A 26655-nucleotide genomic window follows, 5' to 3' on the forward strand; every position below is an offset into this window, starting at 1 on the left:
ACAAGAAGTATCTCAAGCCTTAGGCATCCAATGGAACTTTCATACAGCATGGCACCCCCAAAGTTCAGGCCAAGTGGAAAGAATGAATAGAACACTAAAAGAGATTCTTACTAAAATATGCATGGAGTCAGGATTGAAATGGCTTGATGCTTTGCCCCTAGCACTAACTCGCCTGCGAAGGGCCCCGAGACGAGGATTAAAACTGTCACCCTTTGAACTGGTATTCGGATCAAATCCGGATTATTCGGATTAAACAGCATGTTTAAAGACAGTGACACGCCCAGATACAAAGAGAAGGAGACATACAACCGCTATTGTGCCTACAGGATCTTTGAATGGGTTCCCTTGTATGCCAGACTAAATAATAAAAGGTCACTAATCTCTTCCAAAGTCTGGGAAATGCCCCTTCTTTTCCTTGTTTACTGACTGGTCCAGACTTTAAAATACATACAGTATAATGTACAGTGCATTCAGTTACAACGTTTTCTGTTGCCTTAACAACAGGTAAGAAGTTAACTGGTCTAGCAATATTTCCTGTTATAAGTATGTGCATTCTGAGTCGATGTCAAACCAATAAGATCTGAGCCCTTTGGGGCAGAGTCACTGACTATGTCTATGGACAGTGCACAGGGCAGGGGGTCCTGATTTTGGTTTGGAACTTTCGATACACACAAAAAAAAAAATGATGTAAACTAAATAAAAGCCCAGACTCTTTGGCTGGATGCCTTTTTAATATTTAAAAACTATTTTAAAATTACTTGTCATTAAGGATCATAGGTGTTGTCCATATAATGTATATTGCGTAGAGTATATAAGGTGACATAGGCTGTTAGAAATCCTCAAAACGCAGCTCTAACTGACTGCTCATGTGACAAATTGAAATAATTTAGCTTCACAACAGCCTCTTGAGGCAGGTAAGTATTATTAGACCCATTTTCAAATGTGGTTTCCAAAGTTAAGTCCTGCCTAAGGTCACAGAGAAAGAGCTGGAAATTAAACACTGGTCATTCAAATTAGAATCCAATGGTTTAACCATAAGGCAATACTTCCTACATTACATAAGGAGTTACTTTCAGTGACCACAGCCCTTTATTTATGATGTAATAATCCATTAATTCACACCACCCTTCAACAAAAAGAAAAATTTCACTTATTTCACTTTTAATTAAACATACTTACCTTTTATTCCCACCAGCTCTCTCTCATATATCATATGAAATCTCCTTGGCAGAGTCAGGTGTATGGAAAACCAAAAATGTTGTTACTTTTCAGATCCGTATCCATTATTTTAAAATACATATAACAGTTGAACATTATGTATTTATGAGGTGGCGTATTCTTTTCTCTTATGGCAGTAGTGCATTAAAATTTTACTACATGCGTACTATTGATTTTACTTTTGCTTATGTCCTGGATGCAAAATAAATTAGTTGCACATTAATAAGTCAGCAGAGAGGATGAGAAGCTAATTGCATGGATCATGAAACAGAATCTATAATTTTATCCAATATTAAAAAAAAACCCTCGGTACAAATAGTGCCAGGCTTCAGTGGTTTCAAAGTTGATATCCATTATTTAAAATACAATAGTGATAAAAAGATGCATGTGGTGTGGTTTCCTTTGGTAGCAAACATGCCTTTATTTGGGTTTTATTATTACAGGGACATTGATTTTACTTTTGTCTCTACAATAACAGAGTGAGACTGTCTTTACTGTGAGGCTTAATTCTGAGAGAATAATGGCAGCTGCTAAGTGACAAGCTGTAATGAAAATCTAGATACTTCATTTCAGTGCCTAAATCGCAGCTGAATTCTTTGGACAAACCCAGCCAATCAGACCTTTTCTATACAGCCAATTGTCCTGGGTTAAGGAAGATAAGTTTTTTAATTGTTTTTTTTTTGTTCGGTTGTTTGTTTTGTTTTTTTCCTCCCAGAAAAAAAGGCAAACTCCAACACAAGTTAAATCAGTCTGCAACAGGCTCATATTGATTTAAACAAAATCAATACCAGTCACTTGTACACCTCTTTAAATACATCCACACAGAGGTTTGCACCAGTTGAACTATATCAAATTAAAACCCAATTTTTGTTACACTGGTGCAATTTGAGCGTGAGGTGCAGGGTGCTTAGCCCTTTTGGAAATCTGGTCCCAGACCCCAGTGATACTGAGCTTATATCCTTTGAGATAATTTTCACTCAAACGTTTTTTGTACCGCTCCACAAAAGAAGATGAACTGGTTCCTCAGAGCGTGCAAACTGGTGTTGCTCCACTGAAGTCAATGGAACTATGCCATTTACACTGATGCCTGTACTCAGTGTAAGTCCCTCCTGGTAATATAAAGTCAGTCCTGTGTAGCAAGACCAATAAACCATTTGAACGTAGGAAAACTACTTCATGTCCCTAGACTAATGCTTTAAATTGATACATATGATCATCTTCAGGAAAGCAGACACTCTGACCTTTCCAAAACTAAAAGTGGTTTCCTAATCAAAATAAGAAAGAAAGGTTGTGCCTACCATCCTTCAAGTCTGATAACGGCAGGCACATAAATTCAACTGACCGGGGAGAGGTGATTAGGATGATGCATTATAGCCAATTCAATAGAGAAGTGAAATATTGAGACAACTCTCAAATACAAATTATTATACTAAATTACCCTCAGCCCACTCCAACGTTGCAGAGAATTAGCCAGGCACCCGGGCGGAATGTTCGGACCATATGCCAGAGTGCTTTTTTCTAATGGTGGTGAAGCATCCCAGAGTTTTGCACAATGTCTAGAATACACAAGGGCTTTCCTGCATCGTAGAATCAGCGGCGTGGGCACATGGGCTCATTCCATTAGAGGACACATCTCCCGGCCTTCCAGTTACAAATGAACTTCTGGAGCAATTCAGAATGGGCAAAACCAATTGATTTTGCAATACTTTGGTTCCTTTGGGTCTGACGGCGAGCAGACTGCTGGGAAATAAGTGCCCAAGTCAGAGATGACAAAGAAGAGATGATGCCCGGTCAGGGCATGAGATCTGGATTGTATCCCCAGCCCTGGCACTGATATGCTGCCTGACCTTGAGGAAGTCACTTCTCCTTTGTGTCTCAAAATAGGGGAGCTAATTAAAACATGGCAACAATAGTTTCCCTTTCTATGTTTTCCAGCTGAAGATCTCAAAAGCTCTGCAAACATTAATGTATTAACCCTTCCAAGACCTCTGTATAGCAGACTAGAATACGTGGCTATACAACATATAGGGTAGGTACTGTAGGTGCATTAGAATAGATCACCTGTAAGTACAGTTGCTGCATCACCTGTTTGTCTGTTTAGTCGTCATCTTCTTCCCATCTTTTTGTCCCTTTTCTTTCCCCAGCCCATTCAGTATTTTCTTCTCCGTCAGTCTGGTGTTTGCGCTGCCTTATTTTTTCCTGCTCTCCCCATTCTGGATCTCAGCACCCCCTGGTGGCCGAGTTTGCTCTTTGCGGTTGGCACTCATCGTGGGGCTGGTATACCCGTCATAATACTGCCCGTGCTTTATAAGGAGAGGGCTGGTCAGCAAGCCTTGACTGAAGTTATCATGGTAGTCAGAGTGCTGGGGGATGATGTCAGGGGTAAGTGGATTCCTCAAAGGCTGGCAGGCCACACAGATTGTTTCCAGCTACTGTCAGCTAGTGGAGGATGGGGATGAGATTTCCACCTCCTCCTGCCATGGGTATCCGTGGCTCTCATCACTGTAATATCTAAGTACCAAGATGAATCATTGCAACCCTGAGAAGGGGTTACAGGAAAGGACCTAGTGGATGAGACTCTGGATATGAGTCAGCAGTGTGCCCTTGTTGCCAAGAAGGATAATGGCATTTTGGGCTGTATAAGTAGGGACATTGCCAGCAGATCGAGGGACGTGATCATTCCCCTCTATTCGACATTGGCGAGGCCTCATCTGGAGTACTGTGTCCAGTTTTGGGCCCCACAATACAAGAAGGATGTGGAAAAATTGGAAAGAGTCCAGCAGAGGGCAACAAAAATGATTAGGGGGCTGGAGCACATGACTTATGAGGAGAGGCTGAGGGAACTGGGATTGTCTAGTCTGCAGAAGAGAAGAGTGAGGGAGGATTTGATAGCTGCTTTCAACTATCTGAAAGGGAGTTCCAAAGAGGATGGATCTAGACTGTTATCAGTGGAAGCAGATGACGGAACAAGGAGTAATGGTCTCAAGTTGCAGTGGGGGAGGTTTAGGTTGGATATTAGGAAACACTATTTCACTAGGAGGGTGGTGAAACACTGGAATGGGTTACCCAGGGAGGTGGTGGAATCTCCTTCCTTAGAGGTTTTTAAGATCAGGCTTGACAAAGCCCTGGCTGGTATGATTTATTTGGGGATTGGTCCTGCTTTGAGCAAGGGGTTGGACTAGATGACCTCCTAAGGTCCCTTCCAACCCTTGATATTCAATTATTCTATGGTCCCAGGCACCTTTCTCAGCCCTACACAGGAGATGCAGTTGTGACAGAGATGACTATTTCCTAGACAAGTCTTACTAAATTATGTTAAACCTTAATGAATTAAGTTTAAGTATTTTAGGAGTCTGTTGTATTACAAATGCAACTATTTATGTGTTATTGTGTGTAACTTCTTTATGGGGGTGTGGGCACGGAGAGAATGAACAAACCCTTGGAAGCCTCATGAGCTTCAAAAGACCTGTGACAAAGTTCCTCCTCTACCTTGGTGGGTCCTGAGCTTATTGGCAGATTTGCTCGCCTCAGAGATTCACCATGTGAGTCAGGAAACAGCCCAGAGACCTTACCCTCTGGTAGAAGCCACAGTCCAGGTCAATTCCTCTTGTGTTGGATCAGGAGTTGGGAGGTTTGGGGGGAAACCTGGCCCACCCTCTACTTTGGGTTCCAGCCCAGGGCCCTGTGGATCACAGCTGTCTATAGTGCCTCCTGTAACAGCTGCGCAACAGCTACAACTCCCTGGGCTACTTCCCCATGGCCTCCTCCCAACACCTTCTTTATCCTCACCACAGGACCTTCCGCCTGGTGTCTGATAACACTTGTACTCCTCAGTCCTCCAGTAGCACACCCTCTCACTCTCAGCTCCTTGCACCTCTTGCTGCCAACTCCTCACACACACACCACAAACTGAAGTGAGGTCCTTTTTAACTCAGGTGCCCTGATTAGCCAGCCTGTCCTTAATTGGCTCCAGGTGTCCTAATTAGCCTGCCCGCCTTAGTTGGTTCCAGCAAGTTCCTGCTTGTTCTGGAACTGCCCCTGTTACCTTACCCAGGGAAAAGGGCTCTACTTAATCTGGGACTAATATATCTGCCTTCTAACACTCTCCTGTAGCCCTCTGGCCTGACCCTGTCATAGACCCTTTTAAAACAATCATCAGACGAGATTGATCTTTTAGCTGAGTGGGTTTCTTAGGAAATACTGGTGGGGACGGAGATGCAAATTACCCAGCTCAAGATCCATCCTTTTGAAGCTGCACCCTGAGGAGAAACCCTTTGTCTGCTGATCATCATGAGGACAAGACCAGAGGCCCAATCTGGGTAAAGGGGCGGCTCTCACATTCATGCAGGTGTTTGTTCTGAGCTAACAGCTGTTATGAACTTCTGACCTAAGGAAAACGCCATGGGTGGGGCGTTTGAAGGACTAAACACCAGCCAGAGCCTTTGTTGGAGGTAGGATGATCTCCGGTAAGATTATTAGTAGGCATGTAGGTTCTTCTCTTCTAATATGCTTTCTCTTGATGCTTTTACCTTAAGAACAGATGTGCATAGAAAGAGCTGTGCAGTAACTTATAACTGTGGCAATTACATTGTTGGTAGCCTCTGAGGAGCAAAGCAGAGCAGGCCAGCTGATGATGCTACTGGTGAATTCACAGTGTAGGCAGGAAACGGAACAGTCTGAAATACCCCGGTCAGGAGGGAGGGAGATGTGGGTATTCGCCCAAGCGAGGGGACAGCTAGGGTGCTGGAAACCTGAGAGTGGGACCACAAGTGGAAAATACAGATGTGGATGCAGAGATCTTTGCAGCTCCAGCACAAGGATGATAGAAGAGCAAGACTCAAGAGCAAGACAGGTTGGATCACTGAAACCCCCCTGGGAGCTGCCAACTGATGTGCCAAGACTACGTCTGCTCTGTTTTCCCTGCCAGCTCAGGACTCCAGCACCCTGTCTTGCTGAGCCAGACACTCCCGTCTGCTCCAACACAGACCCAGGGTCTGAATTACTTGCCCCAAAGCTGCAGGTTTATCTGAAAACAGCTCACAGAAGTGTGCTTGTCTCTGACACTCAGATGCCCAATTCCAAATGGGATCTAAACCCAAATAAATCTGTTTTACCCTGTATAAAGCTTATGCAGGGTAAACTCATAAATTGTTCGCCCTCTGTAACACTGATAGAGAGATATGCACAGGTCTTTGCTCCCCAGGTATTAATACATACTCTGAGTTAATTAATAAGTAAAAAGTGATTTTATTAAATACAGAAAGTAGGATTTAAGTGGTTCCGAGTAGTAACAGACAGAACAAAGTAAGTCACCAAGCAAAATAAAATAAAATGTGCAAATCTATGTCTAACCAAACTGAAGACAGATAATCTCACCCTCAGAGATGCTTCAGTAAGTTTTTTCCTCAGACTGGAGACCTTCCAGGCCTGGGCACAATTCTTTCCCCTGGTACAGCTCTTGTTCCAGCTCAGGTGGTAGCTAAGGGGTTCTTCATGATGGCTCCTCTCCCCCATTTGTTCTGTTCCGCCCCTTTGTATGTCTTTTGCATACGGCGGGAATCCTTTGTCTCTCTCTGGGTTTCCACCCTCCCTGACTGGAAAAGCACCAGGTTAAAGATGGATTCCAGTTCAGGTGACATGATCACATGTCACTGTAAGACCCCAAGCCTTCATTCCTCCCAGCCTGGCTCACAGGAAGGCCTGCCTGCAAACAGAGCCAGCCAGTCAATTGTCCTGGTTGATAGGAGCCATCAAGATTCCAAACCACCATTAATGGCCCACACTTTGCATAATTACAATAGGCCCTCAGAGTTATATTTCATATTCCTAGTTTCAGATACAAGAGTGGTACATTTATACAAATAGGATGAACACACTCAGTAGATTATAAGCTTTGTAATGATACCTTACAAGAGACCTTTTGCATGAAGCGTATTCCAGTTACATTATATTCACTCATTACCATATTTTTATAAAACCATATACACTGCACAACGTCACACCAAGGAGGATTGCCTGGAGATGGGAGGAGCCAGGAGCCTCTTCACTCACTGTATACACTGGGTCAACTACACCCAGGACAGATTGGACCACTGCAGACAGACCCGCAGTACATGGAAGTAAGGAGCTTTCAGAGTACATGGGAGCAGGCAGAATGGAGGAAATACGGATGATGGGATATAGTCTGTAGAGACACTACTTTTGTAACTCTTACTGGATAGCTTCAGTGCTCTTTTTAATGAGTTCATTCCATGATCCTTCTTCATTTCTTCTTCTGAGTCACATTCCATAGGGGTACTTTTTTTTTTCTTACAAGGCAGATCACACACATTTATTAGCTGTAGTCATGAGGACTTCACACACGGATCTGTGTTGGTTTAATTTCAGCAAAGCAGGACATTTCACTAACACCATAATGAAAGGGATTTGAGGGGAGATCCCAGTAATAACTCTTACATCAATTATCTGGCATCGCAGGAGAAGTCTTTCAATTTACAACGCTCCCAAACAACAGTTGTTATCTCACAAGGAGCTACACTTTCACAGCTGCATTAGATAGTGAATTTAGTCTAAGACTTGGGTGTGACACTACTGAATCGTAGTGTTCTACTACTAGCCTCTCCAAGAGGATGGTATTCTGCGGTAGTGCTAAGCATTATAAGCCTGGTCCAAGTGAACTGAAGACAACTGAAAGAGTTCCATTGACTTCAACTGGGCTTTGGATAAGGTCCTACATCTTTCTTATCACCTAGAAAAGTTTGCTTGCCTCACTTCTCTTTTGTAACCTGCTGTTGCCTCATATGGTCTATCATGCCCTGTAGTTTTGTGGAAGGGCGTATGAATTCAGAATATCCATTTCATTGTTTTTAACCCAAGATCTGTCCCTGCTTCCCCTACCCACAATTCAATAGCAGATATTTAGAGTACGGCTATAATTCCTGGCTCAGCGAGACATACACAGGCTAGCTCGGCTTCAGCGAGCACCTAAAACAAGCAATGTCACAGCAGCAGCCCGGGTGGTGGCTGGGCTGGCTGAGTATAATCCTGCCTAACCCCCTTGGTATAACTCGGACAGCTAACCTGAGCCAGCACTGGAGCTCCAGTACAGCTAGCTTGTATTTATCTACCTGAGCTGGGACTTGCACCTTCCAGCTGCCGTGTAGATCTGCCCTGTTCTGGCTAGAGCTGAGCAAATCTTTCTAATAAATGGGTTTGCCAAATTTAAAATCTCTAACCCACTTACAATTTTCTCACATTAGATACTCAAAGTTGTTTCCAAAATCATTTCAGCAAGTAACGCTTGGTCAGTGGATTGTTTCCATGCAGTTTGTGGTGAATAGTCCATATCCAGAATTCAAGCTGGTTTGATTAGTTTGATTGAATACATCAGTCAGAGGTGAAGGTTGTTCTGTTCCTTGAATGAATGAGCATAACTCCTAGAAACAGGATTTTGGTGTGAATACTCATGCTTAGGAATTCAAACTTCCCCTTCACAAAAGTTTTCTATTCACTGCAGCGCCCATCCTGCAAACACCTATGAACATCCTGAACTTCAAGCTCCAGTAGTTCCAATAAAGACAATGGGACTACTCACATGAGTACAATTAAGTGCACGAGTCAGTGTTTGCACATCAGGGCCTTAACATTCATTTGTTCTCACCAATACTTCTCCAATGTCTTTCTATAGGGGTTTGAACCACCCTATAAAATTCGGTAGCAGGAATATGATTCTCTGTTAAAGTCTCTCAGCTTTAAGAGTAATTTCTATAGAATCTCATTATACTTTTATGAAACCTTATAGTCATTCAGAGAGGCAGCAAATTAAACGTTTTATTGGAGCCAGTATCTGTGGAATGGTTTGTGAGTTATTTAGTGAGAGACTTAAAGAGTACAATCTGTCTAGTTTATCAGAAAGGAGATCAAGAGGTGACTATATTACAGTGTATAAATACCTTCATGAGGAGAAGGTACCTGGTACTACAGGGCTACTTACTCCAACGGAAAGAGGCAGAACAAGAGCCAACGGCTGGAAGCAGAAGATAGACAAATATGAATTAGACATAAGGCACAATTTTTTAGCAGTACTGTGGGATTGACCATAGTCTGTATACACGGGCACCGACTTTCCAAAGTGCCGGGGGTGCCCGACCCCCGGCTCTGCCCCAGGCCCCGCTCCCACACCACCCCTTCTCCCAATGTCCCACCCCACCTCTGCCCACCCCCTGCTCCACCCCACCTCAGCCTGCTCAGTTCTGCCCCCTCCCCCTGAGCACACAGCATCCTCGCTCCTCCACTCCAGAGCCTCCTGCGAAACAGCTGATTATGGTGGGTGGGAGGCATGGGGAGGGAGGAGGAGCTGCTGATCCGTGGGGCCTGTTGGCGGGTGGGAGGTGCTGGAGGGGGGAGCTGATAGGGGGACTGCCGGTGGGTGCTCAGTCCCCACGGGTACTCCAGCCCCAGAGCACCCATGGTGTCGGTGCCTATGATAGTATAAGAACCTATATAGAATATAACAGAGAGGGTGACTAACTGTTGGAAAAAACTCCCAGGGGAAGTGGTGGATTCGCCATCTCTTGATGTCTTCAGATCCGTACTGATGCCTTTCTGGAAGATGCTTTAGTCAAACACAAGTTATTAGGCTCAACACAGAGGCAAGTGGGAGAGGTTTAGTGGCCTGTGCTAGACAGAAGGTCAGACTGTGATTGAATGGTGCCTTAGAAGCTATGAATTTACTTGGCTCAAGTCCTATCACGCATGCTTGGGGGCAGGTTCAATAGCAGAAATTCTTATAACTCAGGTTGGCAAGTGAGACTTGGCAGCAAGAATAAAATTCAAACAAAGCATAAGACACACTTTAAAAATGCCCGCACTTAACTGTAGCTGACAAGCCATCACAAAATAAGCTTATATCATCTCAGACAAGAGTGGTATCTAGGAGCGTTTTTCAACAAGAGAAATTTGTACTAATTATAACCAGTGCAAATCCCAAATGTAGGCACTGGAGAGAAATGGGGTTTGCACGGGTGTCACAGACAGTATGCACAGTTATCACATTTGCTTCACCCGGCTAGCCAGTTTGTGAATAGAAGCACCTTCCTATGCACACAGCTACAACAGCTGTACCCACAAATGTTTTTAAATGTGGGCCCTGCTCGGCAAACACAGATGTAGTTGCTCATGGATATAAAGTTACTCAGGTACATAAGTGTTTGTGAGACCAGGGCCTCACATGGGGCAGGGAGGATGCCAGTTACATGGAATGACTGTGCATCATGCTCCTTTTGGATAACTTATCCCAGACTGGTTTCAGTGATGTGGATCTATCAACAGGAGACACACTGGAAGTATGGGTGGGGATGCAAGCTCAAAACAGTCTTTAAACACAGCAGCATTACGCACCAGTGCAGGACAGGAAAGAGAGATAGGTAGGGTTACTAATTACTTAACTGGAATTTAGTCAATGTACAAAGCCTAAGACACCTGGGGCTAACTTTTAGGCACTTAGAAAATCACTGCAATTCACAAAGCCTGAGTGCAGTGCCTAGGCTCCTCATACACTGACCGGGGCAGGAGAGACATCTCTGAAGGGGATTCAGAAAAGTCAGCATGCCAAGCGGCTGCTCCCCTAAGCCAGCCAATGGGAGATGTCAAGGTGAGGAGTGTCTGCTAAGCCTTCTCAGGGAGTCTGGGCTTCTTGGAGTCACCTCCCTCTGCTTGGGATGCTCAGCTGCAAACCCTCTCTTGGCATGGAGGCGGAAGGAGGGGAAGAAAGGAGAACCACTTCCCTCATACATTTTAGTGCAGAGTTTCGGGGTATTCACTGGGGATGTGGGAAGCTCCACCGGAGGGGAACAAGGGTTTTCGTTTCTGCACCCTCTCAGTTGAGCGCTATAACCAGAGGGCTATGGGATATTCAGACGTGCGGTTCCCTCAGGCTACTCTGTTGAAGCTGTTCCGCTATGAATAAAGAGCAACAGACTCATTGGGCCAGAGAGAGAGCAAGCAAGAGAATGACTCTGTAGGCTGGTGGTTAGAGCACTGTGTGACGGGTTGGATGACAGAAACCTCCTGGGAGCTGCCACCTGATGTGCCAGGACTACCTCTGTCCCCTGCTTTCCCTGCCAGCTCCGGACCCCAGCATCCTGCCTTCCTGAGTCAGACACTCCCGTCTGCTCCTACACAGACCCAGGGTCTGAATTACTTGCCCCAAAGCTGCAGGTTTACCTGAAAGCAGCTCACAGAAGTGTTCCTGTCTTTAGCACTCAGACACCCAACTCCTAATGGGGTCTAAACCCAAATAAATCCGTTTTACCCTGTATAAAGCTTACGCAGGGTAAACTCATAAATTGTTCACCCACTATAACACTGATAGAGAGATATGCACAGGTCTTTGCTCCCCAGGTATTAATACACACTCTGAGTTTCTTAATAAGTAAAAAGTGATTTTATTAAATACAGACAGTAGGATTCAAGTGGCTCCGAGTAGTAACAGACAGAACAAAGTAAGTCACCAAGCAAAATAAAATAAAATGCGCAAATCTATGTCTAATCAAACTGAATACAGATAATCTCACCCTCAGAGATGCTTTGGTACATTTTTTTTTCTCAGACTGGAGACCTTCCAGACCTGGGCACAATTCCTTCCCCTGGTACAGCTCTTGTTCCAGCTCAGGTGGTAGCTGGGGGATTCTTCAGGATGGCTCCTCTCCCCCTTTGTTCTGTTCCACCTCTTTATAGCTCTTTTGCATAAGGCGGGAATCCTTTGTCCCTCTCTGGGTTCCCAACCCCTCCTACTCAATGGAAAGACACCAGGTTAAAGATGGATTCCAGTTCAGGTGACATGATCACATGTCACTGCAAGACTTCATTGGCCACTTGCCAGCACACACTATACAGGAAGACTTACAGGTAAAACACACCCATCTGCAGACAATTGTCCTGGTTAATGGGAGTCATCAAGATTCCAAACCACCATTAATGGCCCACACTTTCCATAATTACAATAGGCCCTCAGAGTTATGTTTCATATTTCTAGTTTCAGATACAAGAGTGGTACATTTCTACCAATAGGATGATCACACTCAGTAGATCATAAGCTTTGTACTGATACCTTACAAGAGACCTTTTGCATGAAGCATATTCCATATTCATTCATTATCAAATTTTTACGAACTCATATAGAGGGCAATGCCACACAGGGTTTCTCAAAGTGTGGGGCATGCCCCCCTGGGGGGACCATGGAGGAATGATTGGGAGTGTGTGCAGCAGAGCCAAGGCCACCCCCAGTCTAGCTCCACCCCCAGCCTCATGCCTCCTCCTACCCACTCCTGCTCCGCCTCTAGGCCCAGCTTCACCCTCACTCCCTCTCCTCCCCTACCCCAGCTCTGCGGTCAGCCCGAGCTCCGCTGCTGAGGCAGCCCGGACTGTGCAGTAACGGGGCGGGTGTGGCCAGATTCCATTACTGGTTGTGGGGAAACGTTTGAGCACCCTGAGTTAGAGCACTCCCCTGGGGGACACAGGGCCAGTGCCCCTGCTCCAGCGCTTTTCAAAAATGATTTATCCACAAGTGAAGCTTCAAGAGCAGAGGCTGAAGGAGCCTCCCCCACCATCAGAATGTGGTTAGTGCACTCTCCTGAGCGGTGCAGTCCCCGCATTCAAACCCCTTCTCCCCCTCAAGCAGAGGGGGGATTTGAACTGGGGGTCTCTCATATCCCAGGTGAGTTCCCTAACCACTGAGCTATAAGTTAGGAGGGAGGTTAGCCACCCCAAGCCGTTTTGTGTAAGCTCCCATGTGGGGGGCCTTATCCAATAGGCAAGCTCTCAGCACCCTTCCCCGATGGCACCCTGTGGGTGAACTAGGCAGAGGAACGCTTATCTTCCTCCAGCTCAGGCATCCCTGTGGGGCTTAGGGGTCTGCACACTTGGCACAGAGCTGCAGTGTGCATGCTCAGAGGCAGAAACATGGGCACTTGCAGTTCAAAAATGTAGGTGCTGTCGTGGAAAAATTTGCCACGCCGTTGATTTTTGGTCAGACAGCCTTGAGGCTCCTTTATTATAGTACAAGTGTGCACACAGGGAGGGCCGGCATGTCCCCAAAGGATGGCGGGGGGGGGAACCGCCCTCCTGACAAGGGGTAGGTTCCCAGGAATATTACCTCTGCTGAACCTACAGGGCGAGCGGGTAAGGGGGGGCGGGCTAAATGGAAAAGCCCGTGGTCCCCGCACGTCTTTTCTCAGCCCTGAGCACCAGCCTTCAAGCCAACGGTGCCTCAGCAGCTTTTGAGCTGACGGTGTGGTTTTCCCGAGGCTTCCCTCCTCTCCGAGAAGGGAAGGGAGCTTGTGGCTCCAGGGGGAACAAAAGGGACCTTGCGGCCTTTGGTAAAGGCAGTGCTCGAAGAGCGGTCACAAGGACATGGGGACGTGGACTGGGAAGGGTAACGGGACAGGGAACACGCAAGCACCTCGACTGGTTAGCCACTTACCAAGGCCTGCCAGTCGGGGAAGCTTTTACAGTCTCTCTTCAAGCAAGGTTGTGGGGCTTGCTTTCAAGACACTCCTGGTCATGAGCTTTCGCTTCGCAGGAGGCTTGGGGCGTCTTCCCACAACCAGCAATCACTCTGTCTGCACGGCCTTATACACACGTACAGGCACATTTCCTGGCACAGCAGCCAGGGTGAAACAGTCCCCTGGTCCCTCCCAACCTAGTGGCTCCGAGACCCCGAACTCCTAACTAGGGGATCAGTCTCCTCCAGCCCAAAAGAGCGTGGGCCAAGGTGTGGGGCTGCCGGCACAACCAACTCTACAACTGAGAACGAAAACTCAGCCTACCTGGTCCAAAACGAAAATGGACCTCCCCAAACTCTAGGCTCAGACCGAAAACTGAACCCCTAGAGCGTCAAGCGTGTCTGACAACAACAAGGGTCCAGATCCAGCTTGTGACTTACTCCAGCCGGAGCCTGTGGACCAGTCCTATCCCAAACCCAGCAGCTAGAGATTTCAAAAGGTCTCTTACCTCTCAGATGGGCCCAGGGGTTGGAAGGGAACTGTCCGCGGTCCTCCGATCCAGGGATGTCATCTGTGGATCCCGGACGAGCCCCCAAATTGTCGTGGAAAAATTCGCCACGCCGTTGATTTTTGGTCAGACAGCCTTGAGGCTCGTTTATTATAGTACAAGTGTGCACACAGGGAGGGCCGGCATGTCCCTAAACGATGCGGGGGGAACCGCCCTCCTGACAATTAATTTTGCCAAGCTTGTAAAGGTAAAAACCGCAAAGCGTAATTCACACATCACACATATTACACTCTATTATCGCCTTATTTGGCATATATCTTTAACTTCAAGCAAGCTGGTCACTGCCCTTTTCCATCTAGGGTTTTTCCTGTTATTGTCCTGGCTGGTGGTTTGACTGTACCATGCCCCTCTTCTTGCGTTAACCTATTGCTAAACTTTTTGTTGTATGCACCCCTTACTTATGATAATATTGTACAATAAGCTCTTTCCTAACTGTAAGTTTGCCCACCTACGTGCGGTTACATTGTACAATATAGCTTTTGCTCAATTGCTATTGCCACTGCTGAGCTGGTACACTGAGGCCTTGTTGCAAACTGTCCTTTTGGTCTCTCTCTCGCCCCCCCCCCCCCCCATCCTCAGTTGTGTCACACAAGCTATTGCAAACTTTTCTCTTGCCCTAACCCTGAGTTTGGCTCTTGGGCCTTGGCTTTTGCTTGCAGGCTCACAAACTTGGGCCTGAGTAATGATTCGCAAAGCGCTTAGAATTGTCGAAGAAAAACTCAGTTCTCGCTTTATGTTTGGGTGCAGCAAAATCAAATACTTTAATTTCTCCAGTAATTACCATGGAGGGAGAGAGTGCCATAGGACACAGGGTCACCCAGTCCTGGACAGGTCTCTCAACTGGTAAACAATCACAGCAAGCCTTTATACCTTTTACAGACAATTTCTAACAATAATACAGACAGTAAAAAGCAACAACTACATTTTGTTTATACATAGCAAAAAGGCTTATCTTATTTGTCTCAATCCTAGAAAAAGCAAGCCTGCATTTTGGTTAGTGATTGCAAGGTCGTAATAACTTTGTACACAGTTCCTGTCCTGTCGCCTCGCACTATCTTTGCTCCTACAAGTCTTACGTCATTAAGGTTACAGTATGGCCTGACTCTTGCTAACTAACATTCATTAAGATCTCTTCAAATCCTTGTTAATTATTTACTGGCTTCCACACTCCCCCCTTTTGTACTTCTAGTACAACAAACAATTTCAAATCTCAATTCGCATGAAACCATGGACTTCAGATTCTACAGCAAACCTGTCAACCGTCATGGGACGTAATGACAATGCATGATTAGCATGAACATGAAAAGGTATTATAACTATAATTATGTTTTTTTTTTGTTTTTTTGTTTTTTGTTTTTCAAAAACAACAACAATAACATAATCCTAAACTAACTAACAACACGACAAACAACAACAGTCCCAGAGGAACAATACAACGGGGCTGTTGTACAATTCTGATCACAAAGCATAAAACAACATACCTAGTACATAAAGTAAACACTCCATAAGCTGTATGAAAGGTATCCTTTTCAGCTTAAAATATATTCTAAAGCAAGTGAATTTGCCCTTGCAATTCAGAGATTCTTTGAACCTTAGGTAACAATGAAAGCAAATTTATGAAACCGATCAGGCATTATTCTAGTCCAATCAAAATATACCTAAAATCTAAGAGCTACTTGCAACATTCTATCTGCATTCTATCTGCAGGCCAGTAAATGATATAATTGCCTGCAGCAGTGGTAAGATCAATATGTATATCTTGTCAGGTGTTATTCTAGGGGTACTGTCTATAAATCAGGTAGGTATACCAGGTGGTCTAATTTCCCAGATGTCTCGGTAAATAATTCAGTTCCACATGCATCCTCCCCATGGACCCAGCAGGATTCGGTATGTGGGAGCCCACACCCCCTAACTGGTCCATATGCTTGGAAGGAGCACTGTGAATGTCCACACTTCCATCCAGAAAGTGTCCAAGTATGTCTTCATGACCACAGATCAGATGGTACTCCTGACGTGTCTGTAAGGGCAGTGGGCCAAGTCTGGTCCAGATCCCACTGCAATGCCTTCCCAGCCTCAGTGATATTCAATACCATCTCTGTCAGTAACTTCTGGGTCATAAAACTAAGGGTGGAAATGACATGTAACTCACCAACTCCAGCCTGTACTGAAGATAGCTGAGCTTCAAAAATAAGACTAGTGGCCTGTTCTAGTTGCCCCAATTTCTTATCATGTTCTTGGCCTTTAAGAATAGTCCAAATGACTACTACACTATTGGCCCCAGCCCACAGGGATCTGGTCAATTCCCTTCTTGTCCAGAGGAAATAACCCAGGCCTTTTGTTGTGCTAATCTAATGGCAGCCCCTTGTGAGCAATCTGGGTATGTAGAAAACTGGATAAGGGCAATGTCAGTTAAAATCCAATTAGGGAGGGCAATACATACTGAAGGATTTATCCAGAACACAGGGCGCAGCCTGTAGAATAAACCCCAAAATCCAATTAATACCACAGTCCCAAGCATGGGTCCCACAAATTTCTTCCTGCCAGTATGTAATTCTGTGTTTCTTCACCAGGGTCAGTTCTCAATGTCCTTTTAGTCAGGAATTCCTGGACTTTGGCAATGTCAGTGGAGTGAGTGCTTCTTCTGCCTTCCCAAAACAATCAAGGTTTAGCATCCTACAGGGGAGAGGTTTCCAGCACATATCACCCTGTAATAGCTGTGCTTTTTCTAGAAAAGTCTAAAGGCACAGTTGGTCTGTCAGTGGACAAGGGAGAGGTTGTCCAGAAGCTGTCCAGAAGCACAGTAGAACTAGAAGAAAGAATAGGCTAATCATCAATAGGAAAATTCTTCTGATGTGGAGGGGTCTTTTTGCAGCGAGAATCCTGGGTCCAAGCAGTCAGTCTGTGGCACTTCACAGCGGTGTCGGTAGTCAGCAGGACTTGGAAAGGGCCTTTCCAGCATGGAGCCAAGGCAGTCTTTCGTTGATGGATCTTTATGTAGACCCAGGCTCCTGGTTCCAACGAGTGGCAAGGTTGCACAGGATCCTTTGGTAGTGCTTCCATCACCTGTGTATAAAAAGACTTAACACATTTCATTAGTGCCTGACAATATTTAAGCATTATGTTATCCAGCAAATGAATGTCCATCTGAGCTGGGGTTAGTGGGGGTGCAGTTGGTAGTCAGCAGTGGGTGTCCTGTCAAATTTCATGAGGGCTGAGTCCAGTCGTTCAATTGGGAATGGCTCTCATACACATCAGTGCCAAAGGAAGGGCATCTGGCCACTTTAAGTGTGTCTCAGCACAAATCTTGGCCAGTTCATTGTTTTGTAAGTCCCGTTCCGGCGTTCCACTGTCCCAGCGTTCCCCCCCCCTTCTCTTGGTAGGCAGCCAAGCGGTGTCCTTGACTGGGGCCAGCGCATGTTAGCCATTCTCTTCTTGGCTTTTTTTTTTTTTTTCAGTTAACCTACAAAGAAAACTTTTACTCTTCAATTATACACCTTTTTCATACCATGAACACATAAACAGTACTGTTATACAGTACAGAAGTAGTATCATTCAATGTATGCCACATATACCCTTGCACTAAAATAACCTTATTACAGAACTTTGGAAGAACAAGCCAGGACAAGCACACCCACTTTGAGAAGTTCACTTAATATAACTTCTAGTCCAATAGCTATCCACCATCCCCAGCCCTCTGGCTAAAAGTCTGAGGTAGCCAGAAGGATCCCTTGTACAATATGGGGAGTGGGTTAACTTTTCATGTCCTCGCTTCCAAAGACTGTCAATATGCAAATTTTAACAACAATTCTCAATTAAAAGATTAGGCCAATGTAGTTTCTTTCTCTTACTTGAAGAAAATGTATTAGACTCTAGTATATCACATTCCTCTAATGTAACCAAACACTTTGTATTCCAAGTTGAACAAAACAAGTATCTGCATCTCAATCCAACATTTCCGCTTGATATCAAATCAGACCATCTCATGAAAATATTAAACACAACAATTCTGGCCACAAAAAAACACAACAAGACAGAACAGAGAACACACAACATAATTTTTTTACTGTGCCAGTAAATCAAGGTACGTTGAATGCTGTGCAGCTGGCATTAGTTTTCTTTGATTATCTGAAAGACAAAAACAGAGGTCCACCCCGTCTGGGCAATTAAATACTTAAAATATACAAATACTCTTGTTGATTCGAGGCAAAACAGAGGAATTACCCCATATTTTCTCGTATGTGTTTCTTAGACAGCCTTGGTTTCAGCGGCCTCCACCTTATCAGTTAGTTAATTTGCATTATCACAGATGCTTTCCGGCTTGCTTTCCTATTGTTAACTCCTGCTTTTAAACACTGAAAGAAAACATCACCACTTATAGTGCCTGTAGAGCCTAATAAAATTATCATTACATAGTACTGTATACAGTCTTCAACTGATTTAACAAAATTGGTCACAGCCAAATTATTACAATCCAATAAATTTATTTGCCTGAATTTATTTACAAACATTTCAAAGACACCAAAAAACTGTCCTCACTTGCTTTTCCCTTCCAACAGCCACTTTACCAATTCAAATCACCATTCCAAATATACTTCTGAGTATTTGAAATTCTCATGCTTATATTCACTTACTCCTTTATTCCACTACACCCTCAAAAGTTTCCAACCTGTTGTCCAATCACTCTGTCTGTTGCCTGCTCGCCTGGGCCCGATCCTTTTTTCTTGCTGAGCCGTCCCTTCCATTTTGCACCAATTTGCTCCACTACCAGTTTAGCTAGGAGGGTGGGCTTCACAACTAGCCCTCACCCTTCTGGTCTTGTCCCCAAAACATTTCTACTCACAAGACTACCCGAGTCCTCCCTAGTAAGGCTTGCCACCTGGGCAAAAATACATGGCCATTTACTTAACACATAATCCAAACCCCTTTGGGGGTCTACCCAGAGACCCACCCATTTGTCTGCTGACACTTAAACAGAAAAGAAAATTACACAGAAAGCAGAGAAAATTACAGTCTAAGCCAAATTTTTCTACTTCTATTATATTGTCCGCTACGGGGGGGCGGGACTGTAAAAAATCTCAGGACAACCTCAGAGCTTCATCGCACACATGGCTTCCACCCTGAGGAATTACGAACGAGAAGTTCAGTTCCGCTCACACACCTAACGGCCAAATGAACAGAGCAGAAAAACATCAGTAACCGGTTAAACAAAACAAAGCCAAAGCTAAATAATGCACCAAAACCAAATAGTGTTTCCGTATTCTATATCAAGTTTTAAAGCTTCATTAAAATAATAAAACAACAATGGAGAGTATTGGGAAAGCTCCCACCTCACACAGAAAAAAACATGAATGCCCCAAGCCTTAAACCACTTTAATACTCACACATGTCTCACTGGGAAGTTAAGCTTTGCAAATATAATTCCAATTCCGCAATCTGTACTGCCTTCGGTTTGCCCGTCTCTATGTTCCACAAGTGCAAAGCAGTTTTCCTTTGCACTTAGCATAGTCCGCACTGATTTTCGACCTTGAACACAAAACAACTTCTCCTATCTCTGGGTGAAGCCGAATTTCAAATTAACCCGTTCCTAGACAAATTGCTCACACCGTGTCAGAGGCTTTTCTTTGGTGATTAAAAGCTCCTCTTAGATATATGATCTTATCTCGATTGAAGGTGCCTTCTAATGGACATTGTTTAAATGAATTTTTCACGCATGTACAGATTCCAATCATTTAAATACCTGCAGATTTTAGGACCATAATGTACGTACATGTAATATGCTGGGGCACCCTTAGGGGGTAAGGTGGAATATTTAGACTGTCAGTAGCCCACACGGAAGGGAAAGGGGAGGGAAGATGGGTTCACACACCCCTAGACCCAGGCAGCTTCCTCGCCGGACTATGCCAGGCTGAGTCAGCCCACCGTGGGTCGGATCTCCTAAAGATCCACTAGTTACTGGGCTAGCCCGGTAACAGCCACTCACACTGGTGTACACACACACACACCAAGGCCTCTTTTTCTTCCTTTTTCTTTTTTCTCTTTTTTTTTTTTTAACCTTTTTATCTCTTTTTTTTTTTTTTATTTTAACCATGATGCATCTTTACCTGGTCCGGACCAATACCATGAGGCGGTATGACAACCCCTCTTGAGGCGGTAAAAACCCCTCAGCACCGGTGCATTCTAATGCATTTACCTATGCATTTACCTTATGCATTACCTTATGCATTTACCTTGGCCAACTCAGCAGTTCCCAGTACTGCTATAAACTAACCTTATTGGGGCCTCTCCCCAATACCACTTTGCATCTGATCCTGCTGCACAGTCAATAAGTTCAGATGGCGTGAGCCCAACAGAGACAGACGTCCTCACGGAAAGTCCTCCTCCGATACCCCAATAGAGATTTCAAAAGGTCTCATACCTCTCATGTGGCGCCATGGGGTTCGAAGGGGAATGATCCGTAGTAGCCGTCTGTGGGTCCGTGGGCGTTGCCATCCCGGACGAGCCCCCAAATTGTCGAAGAAAAACTCAGTTCTCGCTTTATGTTTGGGTGCAGCAAAATCAAATACTTTAATTTCTCCAGTAATTACCATGGAGGGAGAGAGTGCCATAGGACACAGGGTCACCCAGTCCTGGACAGGTCTCTCAACTGGTAAACAATCACAGCAAGCCTTTATACCTTTTACAGACAATTTCTAACAATAATACAGACAGTAAAAAGCAACAACTACATTTTGTTTATACATAGCAAAAAGGCTTATCTTATTTGTCTCAATCCTAGAAAAAGCAAGCCTGCATTTTGGTTAGTGATTGCAAGGTCGTAATAACTTTGTACACAGTTCCTGTCCTGTCGCCTCGCACTATCTTTGCTCCTACAAGTCTTACGTCATTAAGGTTACAGTATGGCCTGACTCTTGCTAACTAACATTCATTAAGATCTCTTCAAATCCTTGTTAATTATTTACTGGCTTCCACAGCTGTGGGGCCTTGTACGACCCCTAAAATTCCCTATCAGTGCTCAGTGAATTTAGGCACCGCTAGAGGGCAACTGAGCAGGGGCCTTGTGACTCCCAGCAGGACCCAATTCTGGGATTTGGGGAACTAAAGTGACAGTCAGGCACTTACCTTCTCTTGTGATTCTAGCTCCTAATGCCAAAGGACTCCTAGTGACTGTCAGTAGTCAAGGCCTCACTCCAGAAAGTATAACTAGCCCTTTGTTAACCTAAATCTAGTCAAAAGTCAAGTCTGAGGCTTAACATGTTACAGCCTGATGTACTGAGACCATCTGCGGAGTTGCCAAGACCAGGTAACATTTTTGCCAGTGTGTGTGTCCTGAACCTCACTCTCAGAAGGAGATCGTCAGACACGGAGTGACAGGCACTCACAGGGAAATGGGCTGACATTTAAATCCTGCACTTTACTGCAAATGACATGTAATAACGTTAATAAAAGCTTTATCAGCCCAATGCAATCTTGGAGAATGCCATGAGAGTACAAATATCAAAGAGGGACATACTCCACCAAGGATAGGAATCTAAATGTTGTCATAAAAGCCCAAGACAGGAAGAGATTTAGCAGCAAGAAACCAATATACTGTCCTGTGCCCCTAGATAAACGTCACTGCAGCACAAAATGTGCCCTTTGTGTTTTTCCATTGCCTTATAAGTGCATCTGCAATGTCTGCTTTTAATGCAGCAAAATGTACATTTTGGTTTTAAATCATTTGGTGTTATTACTTTACTTCCAGAGGGGGGAAAAATCGACATATCTGAGTCTTTAAAGTAGGATAAAGTCCAGCTTCAACAAACACCTCCCCACAGCTGAAAGTCTCAGTCACATAGTTGATTACACTACAATGTATCCTTCCTCTATTGCTACATTTCCATTGCTTTGACCACTAACTGTGGAAGATACAGGTCTTCTTTTCTGAGTACTTCACTCCCATTCTGTTTGCAGTGGGCCTCAGTCTGCCCTCATGTAATTTGTAACAATCTAGTGTGCAGTGACACACCTGGGATTTTTGTTTGCAGTCAGCAAATAGCACAAGCTCTGTGAGAAGCAGGTGCTTTAGCACAGACCCCTTCACCTCTAGGAAAGGTGCACCGTCCCCCACCTAACAAGAGGGGTGAGTCAATAAAAAAGCCCTGGCAAAATGATTTCAAACACTGAGCTGGGATCTAAATGTGAAAAGTTTTTGTTAATATAAAGGCCAGATTTTCAGTTAGCCTGGCAAAAGGGGATAGTAAGGAAGTGGATTTTGAGCTAATGTGTAGTGACCTTTGCATCTGTCTTTGGGTCACTTAAAGGTTGAAGGAAATCAACAGTCGGACAGTGTGTGCCCTGACAGCCTGTTAGCACGTGTAAAATAATTGGGGTTACCTTCTGGCATTCGTGGAGGAAGAAATTTACAAAAGATCCAACTGATCAGCTCCCCCAACATGCTTATAGACCTAATAAAGTGGAAATGGAAATGTCTTATACACCCCCTAAGTCATTAGCATGTCATTCTCGACTGGGACATGGCCTTATGATTGAAGATCAAAAATGCAATGTGGCAATGTTCTGAACTGATTACCTAACGTTCTTCCACTGGGAATCTTTGGAGGGCCTCCCAAACTTTTGTCTAACTTGTGCCTTTTTATTACTTGAAATGGGTCAGTATATATTTGGTCCAAACAGAAATCCAGTATGCACTTCCCTGCATTAGCCCTGGTCAAGGAGGGGCAGCAGGTCGGCACAGAATTACTATACTTCTCACTTGTGCAGCTGAGACTTTCCCAGTAGATCTGGAAATGCAAAGTAGCCTGTGGAGCTGTATTGCTTGGCCGCTCCAGCATGAAAGTAGTGATGGCTGGAACACACAATGCTCCATATGCATGTCCAGGCCGATGGATCTCCTGTAGACTACATGAGGGATCTGCCTGGGATGGAGAGTGCTCATCCCTAAGCTAATACAATGCCTGCCTTTTGAATTAGCAGCAGAGTCATTCAGGAAATTGAACCTTTATCCAGTTTAATCCACTGATGCTTTCATCTTCATCTCTTGTACAGAGGCTGAAGAAAATTCAGAGGCAGTGGGGAAGGCTCTCGATTTTGACTTGTTGGTGCTGATTGGAAGAATGGGTCTAACAAAAGGTTTGACTTGCGGGCCCCAAGTGTATGCAGCATGCTAGGCTCCAAAGCGTCAGAACCGTGGCAGCGTGGTTTCACTGGTGGCCCAATCTGAAATGGCGTGTGTGTCCGAGGAGGACAGCTCTGTGGCAGGCCTACACACAGCACCCTGGGCATGCCAGGGGCACAGTCAAAGGAGAGTCATACAGAAGCTGCATCTGAGACGCCTCCATCACTAGTCTCAGTCGGATGTGGGCTAGCCGCCCAGTCTACTGAGATTTAGAATTCTATCTGCCATCTCCCTCGGCTTTGCACCCAAGTCTGGTTATCTGGTTACCACTGTGCTTGCCAGGAACTAGTCCCGGGATTAGTTCCAGGAATGCTATAGCAGGTTGAGCACTCACCACCATGGCACCTCCTGCTGGTCATCCGGAAATGAGCTCAATTCCAGCCTTGGCGTGCCCCCTGCTGGCCGGTGTCTCGCCTGCCACAGGCCCCATGTCCTTCCCAGACCCCAATGCCCTCTTATCTTGGGATGCTGCCCCACAGCTCTGGGTCTCCCCTCCCCCTATGGCCACTTTGCCTCAGTGGCTACTGCCAGTTGTCACCTAGCCCCCTTTCTCTGGGGCAAACTGCAGTCTGTCTTGGCCTCTCATCATTGGCAAGGGGGCTGGACCAGCTGCCACTGCAGCCCCAGTACCTCCTTAGGCCTTTAACAACAGGGGCGGCTCCAGGCACCAGTGCACCAAGCGCATGCCTGGGGCGGCATGCCGGTTGCCGTGAGGGCGGGAGTCAGGCTGCCTTCGGCGGCATGCCTGCGGGAGGTCCGCTGGTCCCATGGCTTAGGCGGAAATTCAGTGGCGTGTATGCCAAAGGCGCGGGACCAGCAGACCGCCTGCAGAAACGCCACCCAAAGCTGCCTGACTGCCGTGCTTGGGGCGGCAAAATACATAGAGCCACCCCTGTTTAACAAGACCTCAGCCTGGGGAGTTGCCAGGCTGGAGCGCCCCAGCTCCTCTTGCCTTCCCCAGCCCTGCTCTGTGTCAGGTACCCTCAGCTCCCAGGCAGCCAGGCCCTTCCCACTCCAAGGCTGAAGTGAGACTGACCCAGCACCTCCCTGAGCCCTTATATCAGAGCCAGCTGTGGCCTGACTGGGTGTGGCCACAGCTGAGGCTGCCTCTTCAAGCCGCCTACCTCAGCTGACTTTAACCTTTTCTCCTTGTAACTGCCCCGCTACAGACACACACTGCAAGGGATCAGCAAGCTCCTGGCTACGTCCTGTATGAGGCTGGGAGCTTGGATAATGTACATCTAATATGTTATGACACACGGTATTAGCAGACTCACAAAATCCACAAACGTCAATGCCTGTGGGACCATTGTATCTGTCTTGCAAGTCACTCCAGCAATTATTGCCAAACTACACCCTTTACGCCCACATTCCTGCTTATCAGAATCACCACACCTAGATACTACAGAGATATGTGCAAACAGGGATTTGGGCAACACAGATATCTGCAGATACCGGCACACACTCTGTTAACGCATCCTCCTGACCCTGATTCTGCACTGTGCCCAGGAACAGAGGAGGGACTAATTGCAAGCAAATGCTGCTTCAATTCTCGACTACCTTGCCCCAGCATAGGCTAAAGCTGTAGAGGAGAAACTTTCACGTATGCTTAGGCATCAGATCCGTCAGAAACCAAACTCCATTGGGGGAATATCTCCCCACACCTCTTCTCCCCTTTCCCCAGCACACCCCATACTTCCTCTTTCGCTGGGAGAGTGGAGTTCTGGTTCAGGACGCAGCATTTCAGGTGCAATGTGTGAGTGAAACAGACCTGCCTACCATATAGTTCCTGTTACCCTTTTCTGCCTAGTTTTTCTGCATATACCCTGTGTTTTAGAATTCCTACTCAATACATCTCTCCAAGCCTGAAATCACAGAGTGCCCTGGGTTGCACCCTCTCCAGGGTAATGGCATAACAAAGTAAATTGCAGATAAGTGGATCAACAGCAGTAGCATAATTTGTGACCTGACCATCGCTGGTGCTCCGGATAATTGGCCCTTGGATAAGTTTGAAAGGCTGATGCTATAAAAGTCTGTTGATGGGCTGAAAGGTGAGCGGGAACTAGTGGGGAAATGGATTTGAAATTCATAGCTGTACATGAAAGAGAACTTCATTTTGTAGCTATACTGTGTGCTTTTGAGGGCTTTTTTTGAAATGTAACATTTTACACGTGGGACATGGGAAGAAAAAACTTACTATAGCAGGGCTGCTGGCCTGTTAGAACCACTTGGGTGTTATATTGCAAATGTTAGTCTTTGAACTTATCCTAAGGGTCATATCTTGCTAGCTGGTGGATTTCATGTGAGTTTTTATGGGATGACTTTCCCATGCACCGTGCACCCCAGTGTTCCAGTGTGAAATACGATTCAATACCATATAGTTTATATTTGTCCAGAGCAGTTTTGCAGCGCCTAGTGTTACAAACTGGGGTCCCAATCGTGCACTAGGATCTGCGTAGGCACAAGGGTCGAATACCAGACCAGGGCCTAGTTTGTAAGCAGAAGGTTCCAAGCAATCTTGTTTACAGCCATTTTTCTGACCATGCTGACCACACTTTAAAAGACTGATTTTATAATTTACTGCATCTGAGACCCTCTCCTCCCGCACTTCGCTGCACTGGTCTCTGCTGCCTTTCCTGTTTAGACGTAATGGGGATGAAATTTAATAGCAGCTCTGCTCACAAATAGTTTCTTAATACGTCTCATTTTGCTGGAGTAGATTTCCCTATGTATGAAAGTACAGCCATCATCGCTCCTCGGGGCACTTTTCATTCTCTCAACATCCTCTTTCTGGAAGCCTCGCACCACTGACTCTTCCCTTTAGTACGTTGCCATCATGAGTATTTTGATATTGGAATCACTAGATTCTAGATGGCCCCGAGCTTCTACCTTATTTATCATGTATAGCATTTTCCCTAGTTTGAAGTCCATAATAGCCTCCGTGTATGGAGACTTCAAAACCAGCCACATAAGAAAGTAGTAGTGCCTCTGGAAAGAGAGAGTCTTACTGGTTATCTCACGCAATTTCTAAATAATTAATTGGCCATGCCTACCGTTATAGCCTTCATCCAAACCCTATTTTCTATAACAACTGTGATACTGCTTTACCCTCCATATGAATGACCCTTCCTTCTTGCTATGGAATTGTATCCCTGACCGACTTCTGAGTTATTTTGTCTACATTTTTAGTA

At 45.3% G+C, this 26655-nt stretch overlaps 1 long non-coding RNA gene across 1 annotated transcript; it reads right to left on the reverse strand.

Annotated features, from left to right (window-relative positions):
* Positions 1-18363: 18363 nt before the first annotated feature.
* On the reverse strand, positions 18364-19896 carry LOC123361395. Its single transcript, XR_006576156.1, has 3 exons — positions 19671-19896; positions 18511-18641; positions 18364-18414 (listed from the first exon to the last, which is right to left on the reverse strand). It is a non-coding gene; the product is annotated as an uncharacterized LOC123361395 (long non-coding RNA).
* Between the last annotated feature and the right edge of the window lie 6759 nt (positions 19897-26655).

This window comes from Mauremys mutica, unplaced genomic scaffold (genome assembly GCF_020497125.1).
Source record: "Mauremys mutica isolate MM-2020 ecotype Southern unplaced genomic scaffold, ASM2049712v1 Super-Scaffold_100583, whole genome shotgun sequence".
In the NCBI taxonomy this organism is placed as follows: domain Eukaryota; kingdom Metazoa; phylum Chordata; order Testudines; family Geoemydidae; genus Mauremys; species Mauremys mutica.